At 38.2% G+C, this 14,577-nt stretch overlaps 1 protein-coding gene across 8 annotated transcripts in view; it reads left to right on the top strand.

Annotated features, from left to right (window-relative positions):
* Positions 1 to 1,444: 1,444 nt before the first annotated feature.
* Positions 1,445 to 14,577, top strand: part of LOC134224521 (uncharacterized) — a 54,675-nt gene continuing 41,542 nt past the window's right edge. For 4 of the 8 annotated variants that reach the window (XR_009982966.1, XM_062703889.1, XM_062703894.1 and 1 more), the window contains exon 1: positions 1,445 to 1,647. The gene's annotated coding sequence lies outside the window, so the exon portion shown is untranslated. Of the gene's footprint in view, positions 1,648 to 4,767; positions 4,895 to 4,915; positions 5,027 to 14,577 lie in introns of those variants that run through there. The other 4 variants (XM_062703892.1, XM_062703893.1, XM_062703890.1 and 1 more) reach the window with 4 other exon arrangements.

Raw genomic sequence — 14,577 nt, 5'->3', positions numbered from 1 at the left:
TTTAGCAGTTTAAAATACCAAATTTACCATAAATTAAAAAGCAGAAAATGTTGGAATCCCAACTTTTTTTTGCTCTGCACATGTGTACACTCAGAAATATAAATAATCTTTGAAGGGTTCAAAATTAATCTAATTTATTATATTATAAAATTATAAGCGCTTAGTATAAAAATGTATACTATCTATAATTAAAATGTATACTAGGGCCTCGACTAGGGCAGAATAATGCAAACTTATATTGCTTTTGTATTTTGTCTGTTGATATTTTATTTTCGCGCTTATTTATTCCGATCGAGTAGTTGCAATTTTTATGTACGTTATGTATATGTACGAATGTAAGAAACTGGGATTTTCTGTGTAATATAATTTATTTCAATGGTTGTTCGTTTTTGTAGACCCCGTAAAGACCCGCCATTCGACGACATGTACAAACAGATATAGTTTCTGCACGCTGGGAAACTTGAACGCAATCCAGTGGAAATTAAAAATGACCAGAAATGATCGAAAACGATCATTTCACCGGAGGAGATTCCTCGTCTGAAGTACCTATCGCAAAATAAGAACATAAGTGTGCTCGTCAAAAGATCATTTGGTGTTGATAAATCATTGTGGAAAGTAAGAAGTTTTTTCAAGCGAAAAAATCCCGGAAGAGACGCAAAAAATATGCCCTCGTTTTAGTGGAATATGCAGTCTTTTTGGATTTTTTCGGCTTGAAAAACTTGTGTCGTTTCCCCTGGTAAATTAGCTCTGTAAGAAAATTTGTGAGAAACAGTTAATTTGTGTAGACTGAAACTTCGGGAGGACTTCGCAAAATAGAAGGCTTTCAGAAAGTGCACAAATAGCGAGGTTGATTTTGACCGATATGCGTTCCGAACGGAAGGAAGATATAGTGCTTTGTGCCGGAAAATGTTTTGATGATGTATATAATAGTATTCCTTCATGCACTGACGGCCTTATTTATTGTATATTTACGATTTGTTATCTAATAAACATGAAAATATATTTGTTTAGACTTTTATTTACACCATTAGGAATGTGAAAGAATGAAAACAAATCAACATAACCTAAAAACTTTGAATCAGATCTAAAATAAACTAAAATGTTATAAAGCTGACTTATACTAAAACACAATATTTTAAAGTTATACTATCCAAGTATTGTTGGATAAAATACGAGTATGGGGTCAATCTGTAAGGAATAGCCATTTAGCATGACTTTTAATCTATTAGGTATAAATTTATTTCTGAGCCTATAGGACAGGTCTATTATGAGCCTTTTCATTTGAAGGCAAAAAAGGCTCATTCAAAAGTTTTTGGCTTGAATCACCCCTTGCAGTACTTTTTGACGGTTCGGCTGCTGGAAAATGGCTTCCACGCACTTCTCACCTTTCTAGTCGAGCAGTTCGGTTCGCTGCCTTTCGAGTAGTGGCCGTCTCCACCATCAAAGTAGCAGTGTTTTGTGTGTGCGCTAGACGAAAGACGATAAAGCCATCAGTTCGTGTGGTGGAGCAGCTTTTGATTTAATTTTCTGGCTAATTTACGGCTGGTTCAGAGCCCCCGTGTGCGTTAAACAATTCGCGAAATTGTTTGCGACGTCGCGATACAGTTGGTGAATATTTTGCGCGTTCGTCTGGTGTGTTTTTCGCAGGTGAAAATCGGGTGTCTGGGCCAAAGCAGGAAGATTTCCATTTTCCTGCTGGTTGGATTTCACATCCAAGCAAGCCATCCAAGAATCGTTCGACTGTGTGTGAAGAGTTGGCTGGTGCTACGCTTTGCGGGCTTCATGTGGGAGAGTGAGAAGACCGGAAAGTCGCTGATCAAACAGTGTGGCAAAAAGAGAAGCAAATAAGCCCAGCTCGAACATCGCGGAGAATGAATGAAAAAAAAAGAAGAAGCAAAGTGCCGCTGTGGGAGAGGGTTGCCAAACTATTTGTGAAACAACAAAAAAAACTTCAATACCGTTTTGTGCAACTTATGATAAAAATCGCTTCGTTCTGAAAGTTGATCAAATTTTATTGAACCCAATGCATATATTACTGTAGAAGCGAGAAGTAAAAGTTATCAATATGTGACAATATGGATACAAGGCTGATATAATTTGTAGTTCACCGATAAAAAAGTTGCTCAACATTCTACTATATTAATATTCTATAATGTAGTTTATCAACTAAATGATACAACAGTGGATGTGCCGTAGTCATTGTTACTGTAACTATTGTATTGGTGTTTATTGGTATTTTATTGTTTCCTTGATCTGAACAATAATTGTTGTAGCGACAGGCTTACGTAAATTTAATAAAGGCATTATAAATTATAATTACTAAACTAAAGTTTAATAAAAAAATGCAATTTTTTGTTGAAAACTTAGGTTTAGTATTATGACATGCTCACACTGTGTCAAAACATTACAAACAATTGCTATTAATATTAATGTATCTTCCTTGACCTAAAATATGGGGTAACCTGTAGGCTTCCGTTATTACTATAAATAAGTTACAAATTATTCCGAACAATTTGACATAGTTTGTATTTTTTAGAAAGTCATTCAAAAATTTTGATATTTTGTGTATGTATATTGTACCGTGTATATAGTTAGTAGTTCAATGCTAAATTCAGCTCAATCGAACACGGGAGAACAAAGTTGCGGCATGTTAAATTTGCCCATTTTGTATGAAAATCATCCTTTGCTACTATTATACCAAACACCACCGTATAGCATGGTGTTTTATTTCACTGTAATAGCACCTAATAGTGCCTTACTTGGGGCCCTCCTTAGCCGTGCGGTAAGATGCGCGGCTACAAAGCAAGACCATGCTGAGGGTGGCTGGGTTCGATTCCCGGTGCCGGTCTAGACAATTTTCGGATTGGAAATTGTCTCGACTTACCTGGGCATAAAAGTATCATCGTGTTAGCCTCATGATATACGAATGCAGAAATGGTAACTTGGCTTAGAAACCTCGCAGTTAATAACTGTGGAAGTGCTTAATGAACACTAAGCTGCGAGGCGGCAATGTCCCAGTTGGGGATGTAATGCCAACGAAGAAGAAGTGCCTTACTTGTAAATTAGACAATTTAAATAAGCGTATACGAAAGATCAAAAATAGCGCTTTAAAAATAGCAATTATTTATATTGATTGAAAAACTTATTTGCATATCAACTCGATGCGAGCAATCAAATTTGGTGTAACGATCGGAAACAGTGTTACGCGAGTTTTGATTTCAAATTTAACTTTTGAACGCTCTAATCAATGACTGTCATATAGTTGGATTTTATTCTAGTTTGTTTTTTGAAGACCTCTCTCTTACGTTCTCTTTCGATTATTTCAAAGTTAATGTAAAGCAAAAAATACAAAACTAGCTACCTTTTGAATACTAAGGGTCTGTCTCATTGGTATGGTCCACAACATGAAATGATCAAGAACTAAGCGTTTTATCAAACCACAGCTGTCTGTACGAATCAGTTTTTTTTAACTTGTATACAAATGCGAAAGTTTTATTTTCATGGCGTTATGATTCGAGGAGGTTTTTGCCTCTTTCATCGTTGTTCGTCATCTATTGAGAGCGATTTCTGGAAACCCTGATACTATACGTTTAGAAAACTAGATAGATATGTAGTCCTCATACTGTCATAATACTCTTACTAACTGTTGAATATAAAACATTATCATTACAATCCGGAGTTGTGGCCAACAACTGACAGATTGAAATAGATAGGTAAAATTGCCAACAACCAATTTTCAAGTTACATTTTCGGAGTAAGGATTCTATCAATGTAATAAAATATCTATGTTTTTTGAGGTGATCTGTTAGCCTTGTGAGCAAAGGCGTGGGATTGCCAATCGGGCGATGACGAGTTCGATGTTGGAATATTTTCGAGTGGAATTGGAGAAAAGCTTTCAATTAATAACGATGGCAATGCTAAAAGAACACTAAGTTGTAAAGCAGGCCAAGTTCCAGTTTAAATATATGAGCCACCACTAGATTTTGGCTCAGCTTGATATGTATACACATTTTGTTAATCTGTTTCTATCTCACAGGTTTTACCTTGAAAAACTTTTCGAGTAACTTGGTGACGATATCAACTATATTCACGTTATATTTGTAACTGTTCTGTTTGTCTCTTTAATTTAGTAGTAGGGATGTAATTTGTAATTTATTAGAGTGAACGAGAACCTGGTAGTTACAACTTTTTTCGGGTCAAGGAAGATACAATTATAAATTATTACAATTGGATTCGATGTTTTTACATATTGTGAATCTGTAGAAAAAAAACTGAGCCGAACTTCAGTTTTTCAGAATTTTTGAAGTCCGGAACTATTTGTAATTTGCATCTTAAATTTAGATGGGACTAAAAATGTGTTCTTATGCTGCATAGAGCAACTGTCATTCTATGAATGTTAGTATCATTCTACCGATTGAAATGGCATCTTGCTTGCTGTAGAAAAATGTAAATAAAAGGTGTATAAACAAAATAAAAATATGTTGGAGATCAGAAAAGCATGCTCTTTATGTTCAGCTATAAAAAACCTCATATTTTTCTTTGCTAAACAACCTCATCGAAAAAAAATAACTAATAGTCAATTAAGAGAACTGTTTCTCACGAAATTCGCCCTTTTACCATATAGAACTTGAGTTTTTGATGCAACCAAAATGGTAACAGAGAAATAAAACACCAAATAACTGCAGTATTGTATGTGTGGGCTTGCTTTGTGCTAAATCAGTTATTACATTTAATATTTTTAAATATTCGTTGTATCATTTTGTTCAGCATTGCCCTGTTCCTTATTGTCATCGTCATATTGTTTGGCAACTCTGCCTCTGAATGGCTTCTCGCTGGCTGACGATCTTCCAACTGGTCGTCGTCGTCGTTGAAAAGAGGTCTACTTTGTTATTCGGTTAGTAAGTTCTGCCCCGCGGTTTAGGAAGAAAACCGATAATGGAGATGTTCTACGGAAAGTCTAAATAACAGTGCATTGAGTGAAAAATCGTAGTCATTTGTGTTCTGCATAGAGTTTGAGTTGGCAGAGGTTAGGTGTTTTTTACTCTCGTTGAGTGTGTGATGGTTGCATAAAATGGAAGCAAGCCCTAAATGTGAGACAGTGTTTGGTGGAACGAAAAAGAAACGTGTTTTTTATTCAATGCCAGCCATTCAATGATTCGCAATTTTACCGACGGTCCGGATTGCATTTTCAGGCAACAGTCCACCCGCGAATTGTTTTGATTATCAAAGTAGGCGGCAGCAGCAACAGAACAGCATTTTTGGAGTTTTCTCGCCATCCTGCTGCAGCGACAGCAACGAACAGCAGCTAAGCAAGCAGGCAGCCCCAGAAGAAAGCAAAGCGCACACAAAGTGCAGAAAAAGAACAAAGTGAACGAAGCGAAACAGGCTACGAGAGCAACAGAGAGCCAAACGAGTGTTTAGTGTGCGAGAGTGAGAGAAACAAAGAAGTATGCCATCGGAAGTCGAGCAGAAAAATTTCTGTGCCCTTGTTCGAGCTCGAATGTTTACCGTAGTGGAAACGTAAAGAGGCAGTGACTGTAGGTAGAAAGAGACGGCCTATCGTGGGTGTGTGCGTGTGTTGCGAGGAAAAAGCGGGCCAATTTGGCTTGCTTGTTTGCGAGTGCTAGACAGTGGACGACTACTAATGTAAACAATGAAACGACACGAACATTTGCGTAACAGCACTATGGGATTGACATTGATATTTAAGACATAAGTTGGTAAATTTTATTGCAGTTGTAATTTTATTCATTCATTTTTACGTGATTCTGTAGATTCTGTACAGACTTTATTTTCAGAGCAATAATTAAAAAAATATAAAGTCAATAACACACACACACATACAGACATCACCTCAGTTCGTCGTCGTCGAGTTGAGTAGATTGGTATAACACTATAGGTCTCCGGGCCTCCTATCAAAAAATCGTTTTTGAAGTGATCATATAGCATTTCGATACAACTTGTTTGCACGAGAAAGGCAAAAAGATTTACAATATTGTTTGTCATTTAAAAACCTTTTGTTTATTACATGTAGTAAACATGAACATGATGATGATTTGAAAAAGTGCTGTCCAATGACGACAGGGTGTCTACTACCTGGAAAAACCTGGAAATTATCAGGGAATTTCTGCGCAACTGGAATATACCTGGAATTATCAGGGAATTCCTGACATAATCAGGGAAATTTCAATACCCGGTGATCATGAGTGAAATTCTCTCAAAAAATGAAAAAATCTTTTAAAATATTTGAATAAATATACCAAACAAATCTATTGAAAATGAAGTGAACGTTTATGGATCGTTTTTCCGCAAAAAACGTTTTGCCATCTTCGAATTTCCGAAGCTATTCTTGGTGAAATCTAGGAATTTATTCGGGAAATCAATTAGGGATTCTTTTAAATTCCCTCGGTAATTTTTTAGGAATATATTAAAAATACTAAATTAGTTAGGATTTTTTAAAGCAATTTCGAGATCAGTTTTCCAAGGTATTATTCAAAGAAATCACTAAAAGAGTATCCATAAGAATGATTAGAAATTTTCTAAATTATTTCTGGAGGAATTTCCAAGATAAAAATCGAAAAGAATTACCGGAGGCATTTCAAAACGAATTTCCGCACGATTTTTCAAATGGTTTCTTAAAGAAATTCCCGAAAGGAAACCTGAAGGGACTTTCAAAAAAAGTGTTGTGTGATTTGTGAAGGATTTTTGTTGAAGGAATTCTTGAAAGAATAGCCGAAGGATTCCCGAATGGATTTTTCAAAAGAGTTTCTAAAGGTATTCTTGAAGTATTTCCAAAGAAATCTAAATATCAAAATATCCGGAAAAAATCATCCAGGTGTTTTCTAAAGTTTTCCTTAAGATACTTCTGAATATATTCCTAAAAAAAATCCCAAGGAATTTCAAAAAAATGTAAGGAACATTTTCGAATGTTTTTACAGTAAAGCAGTAATAGAACGCTAGTGGCGCTGTAACCATTGAAATTATTCTGCCAAAATATGCTTCAATAAGCTTAATAGCCTATTCAGATTACGATTAGATTATTTATCGTAATAAATATCGTGTTAAAGCGGAGAAAGAAAATTGAATGTATGGGGTTGTTGTTTATCATGATATTTATGATCATAAATGGCGTAATCTGAATAGGCTATAACTTGGCCGTTTGACACTTATAGTACCGGTGCTAGGTCCAAGCAAACTAGATGTTGGTCACAAACTAGAACAAACTAGATGTTGGTCACGTGAACAGGTATAAGGACGTTAGGCATGAGTACGTTAGGCATAAAGGATGTTAAGCATAAAATGCCCCAAAACAGCCCACGACATAAAGAAGGTATTATGCCTAACGTCATGGACCCAGCAATCTCATATTTTGCATCAACACATTTCCTGAAGGAGTTTTCGTAAGAAGTTCTGAAGGATTTCCTGAAGAAATTCGCAAACATATTTCCGGAACATTTCCTTAAGAAGTTTACTTAAGTTTGTTGAAAAAAAAACAGCTGAAATAAAATTCAAAGAGATTTCCGATAGAATTCTCAACCAAGTTTCCAAAGAAATACCTCAATAAAAATTTCAGAAATATATGAAGAAATCTGCAAAGTAATTCATAAAGGTATTTCCAAGGAATTTTTACAAGACATTTTCGAACAAACACCTAAAGGAATTTAAGAAAAAAACGGTAAAGGAATCGCCAAATTCATCCCTTCCGAAACAATTCCTTGAGATTATTTCTAAAGTTTTAGCAAACAAATTTTCAAATTAAATCCTGGATCAAGCTCTGTAGCAATTGTTAAAATCCGGAGGATTTTCCGATGGAATCTATGGAGAAATTTTCAAAGGAATACCTGGAGAGATTTCCTATGTGATTCCTGAAGGAGTTTTGATTAAATGGCTGTAGCAATTTCTGGGTGAACTTGCGAAGGAATTCCTGGAGGAATTTCTTAAGTAATTTACAACATTGTTTTGTGAAGCCACCAAAATATTCTTTAAAATAATATTTTTTGCAATATTTACTTTTTTTAATTGATCATTTTGCTGCTAAAATCTATATATGGCGCGTTTCATTTGGCATGGAAATTAATGTAAAGCACCTGAAAAAAACCTGGAAAAATCAGGGAATTTTGTTCTTACATATGAGTAGACACCCTGAGAGCTTTTTTTTACCAGTTCATTTATTTGGTAGGCTCAGTCGTGTGTGACACTTTGCGGAGCCGCAATTCTTAAGTATGATATTTTTACATGGTATATCATCTTATCTTTAACAGTTAGTTGGGAGGGACATAGACCATAATACTCGTGGCGACTCAAGGTTAAAAAACTTAATACAGGACGGACGGGGTAGGGATTTTGGTTTAGGTTATTTTAGCTGCTCATCCGGGCGTTTGACGTTGAACGTTGAAAACGATTTTGCGTGGCGTCGTGCTCGATTTTGGTTCGTCAGGGAGCATCTTCCAGATGGCCAGAGCTTCGGGGTACATGGTACAGAGAAACAGAATCGGATAAAAAAACTGAGAAAGAGAAGAATATAGGCATTAAACTTTGATGTCAGCCAAGCAAAGGAAGGCATAGATGGCCTGCATATATATCACATCGCGATCTCCCAAAACACCTCTTATATCCCGGAAGGGTTGTTTACCTCGGGCCACAAGGGTATCCAATAGTTGCTCTCTGGAGGCGTCATTTTCCGAGCAATACCAAACTACGTGATCGATGTCATCGTAACCGGCTCCGCACCTACATAGGTTGCTATCGACCAGGTTTATTCTGTAGAGATGTGTGTTTAGTGAATAGTGATTGGACATAAGCCTCGACATCGTGCGAATGGAAGCCCTCGGCTTAAGTCCTCACCTCTGAATCACGCTGGCGCAGAAACTTTAGGGACTATGCATAGAAACCACCGTCGAAGTTCATTGTGTGACCAGATCATTTGCCAACTTTGAAAAGAACTCTGACGGACTAATAGGAAAACTCGTTATTCGAGATTTGTCTATCATAAACTTCACCTTCCTGTGTGCCCACCTTTGCCAGCGAGTCCGCCTTCTCATTGCAATAGATTAGGCAATGGGATGGGACCCATACATAGGTAATCTTGAATGATCTTTTCGATCAAATCACGCATCTGCTCTCTATAGTTGTAAGAAAGTAAGATGCGTGCTAACAGGCTTCATCGACCGGAGTGCCTCGATAGAACTAAGACTATCCGAGAAGATGAAATAATGGTCTACGGGCTGATCGGAAATTATCCCCAAAGCGAAATTAATTGCTGCCAGCTCAGCAACATAAACCGAGCACGGTTCTTGAAGTTTTCGGAAGGTGGTTGAATTTACGTTGAAAACACCGAAGCCAGTGGATCCGTTAATGCGAGAACCATCAGTGAAATATCTGTTATTGCAATTGACATGTTCATATTTTTCAGAAAAAATGGAAGGGATAGATATTTGTCGAAGATGATCTGGTATTCCTTGAATAGCATGTTTCATGGACAGATCGTATTCAATTGAGGAACTGTCGTTGACGAAGAGAACTCGAGGTGGATTATAACATGGAAGACAGAGATCTGTCGATATGTAGTTGAGATAGACTCGCAGGTATCTTGAACGATGAGCCAGTTCAAGCATATTATCGAAGTTTTCTAATACAAGTGTGTTACTTGTTCCACATTTGATCAGTATTCTAAGTGAGAGTTCCCAGTAACGGTGCTTTAAAGGAGTGACTCCAGCAAGCACCTCCAGGCTCATGTTATGCGTTGAATGCATACAGCCAAGAGCAATACGCAAACAGCGATATTGAATTCGTTCCAATTTGATCAGGTGGCAATCAGCTGCTGAGAGGAAGCAGAATGAGCCATACTCTAAAACAGAGAGAATAGTCGTTTTATATAGTTTGATGAGGTCTTCCGGGTGAGCGCCCCACCAAGTTCCAGAGATAGAACGGAGAAAATTGATCCTTTTTCGGCATTTCTCTAACAAATAATCAATATGGGTTTTCCAGGTACACTTGGAATCAAACCAGACCCCAAGGTATTTAGAAGATAAAGATTGGTTTATGTCATCTTTCAACAGCTTTAGTTTCAGTTGAGCTGGGTACCGCTTCTTAGTAAACACTACCAATTGAGTTTTTTGCGGAGAGAACTCGATCCCTAAATGTCTGGCCCAAACAGTCAGGTTATTTAGGGAATTTTGCAATGGTCTTTGCAGGACATTTGCACATGAACCTCTTAGGGAGATCACGGCATCATCTGCAAGTTGTCTAAGCGTGCATTGTCCTTCCAAACAATTGTCAATATCTTTAACATAGAAATTGTAAAGCAAGGGACTTAAACATGAAGTTGTCAGAGTGCCGAGAGTAAAGTTCATATGTTTTACTGACAACAAATTGTACAAGAAATTATTCAAAATAACGGGTAATCCACTACTGTGCAAATTTTCCGACAGTACTTCTATGGAAACAGAATCAAAAGCGCCCTTAATATCCAAGAAAACTGAAGCCAGTTGCTCCTTGTGCGCATAGGCCAGCTGTATATCTGAAGAGAGCAACGCTAGACAGTCATTTGTTCCTTTACCTTTTCGAAAACCGAATTGAGTATTTGACAGTAATGCATTTTGCTCGACCCAATGGTCAATTCTTGAAAGGATCATTTTCTCCAATAATTTCCTCATGCACGATAGCATGGCGATCGGTCGGTATGAATTGTGATTAGACGCTGGTTTCCCAAGCTTTTGAATAGCTATTACTTTGACCTGGCGCCATTCTGGGGGCACAATGTTGTACTCCATGAAACAGTTGTACAGGTCAAGTAATCGTCTTTTAGCGATATCTGGGAGGTTTTTAAGAAGATTGAATTTGATATTATCGCATCCCGGAGAAGAGTTGTTTGATGAAAGAAGAGACATAGAAAGTTCCAGCATTGAGAATGGTCCACCCAAAGAACCGGGATCAGTGACTGATTCTCGAAATAGCGGTTCTGCTGGTACGGAATCTGGGCAGACCTTTTTTGCGAAGTTGAATATCCATCGATTGGAGTATTCTTCACTCTCATTGGTGGAAATGCGGTTCCGCATGTTGCGGGCCGTTTTCCAAAGTGTTGTCATTGAGGTTTCTCGTGATAGTCCTCAACAAAACGTCGCCAGTAGCTACTGCTTTTTTAGCCTTGAGAAGATTTTTGAGCTTTCTTCGCTTCCTCAAATACTCTTCGAAAAGCTCAGACCTTCCGTGTTTACGGAAAGCCTTGAAGGCATCAGATTTCTCGGAATACAACTTAGTACATTCATCATCCCATCCAGGAGTGGCTGGTCTTCTTATGACAGATGTACTTGGAACGCGTCGTTTCTGAGCTTCTAGTGCGCTTTTTTGAATCAACTCAATAAGGAATCGATACTCATCCAGTGGAGGAAGAATATCAGTTGATTCAATACCAATTTTTACCGCCGATGCAAATTTTTGCCAGTCAATGTTTTTCGTGAGGTCGAAAGGAACATTAACTGGCACTGATCGTTGATAGCCGCTTTTGATTGTGGTTACTATCGGCATGTGGTCACTACCATGGGGATCTTGGATTACCTTCCACGTGCAATCTAATGATAGTGAATTAGAGCATAAAGACAGATCTATTCGACTTTCCTGACCTTGAGGTCCTATTCGAGTTACTTCGCCTGTGTTCAAAATATTTAAGTTGAAATCGTCGCACAAATCATAGAAAATAGTCGCTCTGTTATCGTCTCTAGTTTCGCCCCATGCAATTCATATCATCCAGTATTAAAACTGGGGATGATAAAAGAGAGACTGCGCTCCAAAGATGCCGACGATTAAGTGAGGCATTTGGGGGAATATACACTGAAGCTATGCAAAGGTCTTTATTCTTTACATTTACTTGGCAAGCGACGATTTCTAAACCATTAACAGTCGGAATGGGAATTCTGTAGAAAGTGTGACATTTTTTGATTCCCAAAAGAACGCCACCATAATGATCATTCCGATCTTGGCGAATAATGTTAAAATCGTGGAAGTTGATTTCATCTTCAGAAGAAAGCCATGTTTCACAGAGTGCAAATATATCGCAATCGGAGTTGCGAATTAAAAACTTAAACACGTCCAATTTATGTTTCAGACTATGACAGTTCCACTGCAGCACAGTGATTGTATCTTGTATGGCCGTATTATCCATCGAAAGATACAAGTCCTGCAAGAAGGGGCCATGAAGCAGTCAATTGCTTCAGATAACTTTCAACTGTTGGAATAAAGAGGTCAATGATTGGCCTCAATGAATTCGGAATATTGAATAAGTTCAAAATACGATCCACAAGGTCCTTAAAGGATATCAATCCTCGCTTGGACGAGATTCTTTTCTTGGAAGTGCGAGTAGCAGTTTTCTGCTCAGAGATATTCCTTGACTGATGTTTCTTTGTAACATCAGTTTTAGGTAATGGCGGGAATGTCTTACTGCAACATGGGTCAAAAGGAGCAGTATAGACAGGTTGCTTCGGAATTTTAAATAATCCCCCATTACCATCAGATTTAGGCAAGCTTCTAGGGATGATTTTTGTTTTCTTACGGCGCAATCCCGGGAAGACAGTTTCTTCCTCTTTTCGGGTACGTGTACCTCCGCAGAATCATCCATATCGGCTACGTCAGAGTCCGATTCGTCTATGGAAATGACATCATAAAATCACTTACTTGAACGGCAGCTGAAATAGCAGCCGTTGCGTTGGCAGTTGCGGATGTGTCTTGCGACTTCACCATTTCTGCATACGATCGCTTAGAGCGCTGTACTAACGAACGCTTAACTTTTTGGGTGCGCTTTTTGTACACCGGGCATTCTTGCAGAACTATGGGAGGGTCCATGCCACAATAAGCGCACTTTGTAACTTGTTGTTGGCAGGACTCCTCCCTATGCTTTTCAAAACATTTGCCACAACGGGGCTTGTTGTCGCAAAACTCGGCAGTGTGCCCCAACTGTTTGCAGTTGGTACAATTGAAAACTCTGGGTACAAAAAGACGCACCGGAAACAACATATTTTCGATATCTACATATTTTGGGAGTATCGAACCGGCAAACGTTACTCGTAGCGAACCTGACTTCGAATATACTTTTTACCATCTACCATGGCTGCTGAATGCAATTCCTTGCAGTCCAGAATATCCACGGTAGATTGCAGGGCATTCTTTAAACGGCCTTTTCCTGCAAGTACATCCTTGCAAGTCAGGCTCGCTGCGTTAATTACGCCTTCAATCTCAACCTCCCGCGAGGGGACATAAACCAAATATTCCACATTATAGTTCTGGTCTTTTGCGATAGCATTTGCATCCTGGAATGTAGCTGCGGTTACACGTAGTTTGTTCCGATTGATCTGATGAAAATCAGTTTTCGGAAAACGACGCGTCAAGTCACGTTTGATTCCTAAAAAATCAATACTTTTCACTTTCTGCCGAAAGTAAACAACCCAGGGACCAGGTGATGTGGCCTGGTAAAATCGCGTGCGAACGACATTGTCTTTGGGAGGCGTTTCGCCTCCACTCACTTCGTCCATGTATCAAAGATAAAAAAACTTAAATAAATTTATTTAAGAAAAATATTTTTTGGACCAGGCTAATGCCCACTCTTTCTGCACTGTCCGATTCTTTCTATCGAGAAAAAGTGTACCCAACTCCACCGCATGCAAACAATACAAAGCGAATAGGTACTTAGCCGTTTTGTTTCTGCCTTTGTAGGTGCCTCACGAACGTCGTCGTACGGGGATGGATGATGCTCTGTCCGAATGTTGATATTCACGGCGCTGTAATGATTACCGGTTGGTAATTTACCAATTACAGCCCGCATCCTTCTGGTGGCCAGGAATTCACCTTGCGAAACTTCGGTGCCGTTTATTTGGCAACGTAAAAAGCACTTGATCGAGTTCGCGTGAGAGATCCAAACTAAATGCGTCTGACTCGGTCCGATGCGACACAGGGAATGACCCTGGAGAGCTTGAAGTAGATCAAAGTTTCTCCCTGTCCTGGTCATGCCCATTTGTTGACAAAAAAGAACAAGCAGGACGGGAACAACTTCGAGCTGCTCATTAGACAGCACTAAAATCATCGTTATCGGCCCCAAAGTTATCCGTGCTACAAAAAACTAACTATAGCAACTTTTGGGGAGTAAATGTTTTTGACCATGATTTTTTTTTTGTGGAAATTTTTTCACGATTTTATTTACGTGGATTTTAAAGTCTAACCAAATTTTTTTACGCCTATTTTGAAATTTAAGCGTTTTACCTTTAAAAAATGTTGGGGTTTGTACACAAGAAACGACCGGTCGAAGTTAACTACCTCAAACCAAATATCTCGATTAACAATTTATAAGGACCTACAAATAAAAATATAACTAAATCAATTGCAATCAAACACCCATCGATAGCATCCTCTATAAGCTACCAATCGTATAAAAGTATTCCGTATATCTCGCGTAACATTTGAAAAAGGGCCTACAGCCAAAACGTAAACATTGAAAAAATGCCGTTCGAAATGCATCACAATTTCTATTCCTATTTATGATAATCTAGGCGGCAAAAACTCCTAAAAGCACATAAACAAAACTATCAATCC

The sequence above is a fragment of the Armigeres subalbatus genome, chromosome 3, assembly GCF_024139115.2.
Source record: "Armigeres subalbatus isolate Guangzhou_Male chromosome 3, GZ_Asu_2, whole genome shotgun sequence".
In the NCBI taxonomy this organism is placed as follows: Eukaryota; Metazoa; Arthropoda; class Insecta; order Diptera; family Culicidae; genus Armigeres; species Armigeres subalbatus.
This window is presented reverse-complemented; position numbering and strand designations above follow the sequence as displayed.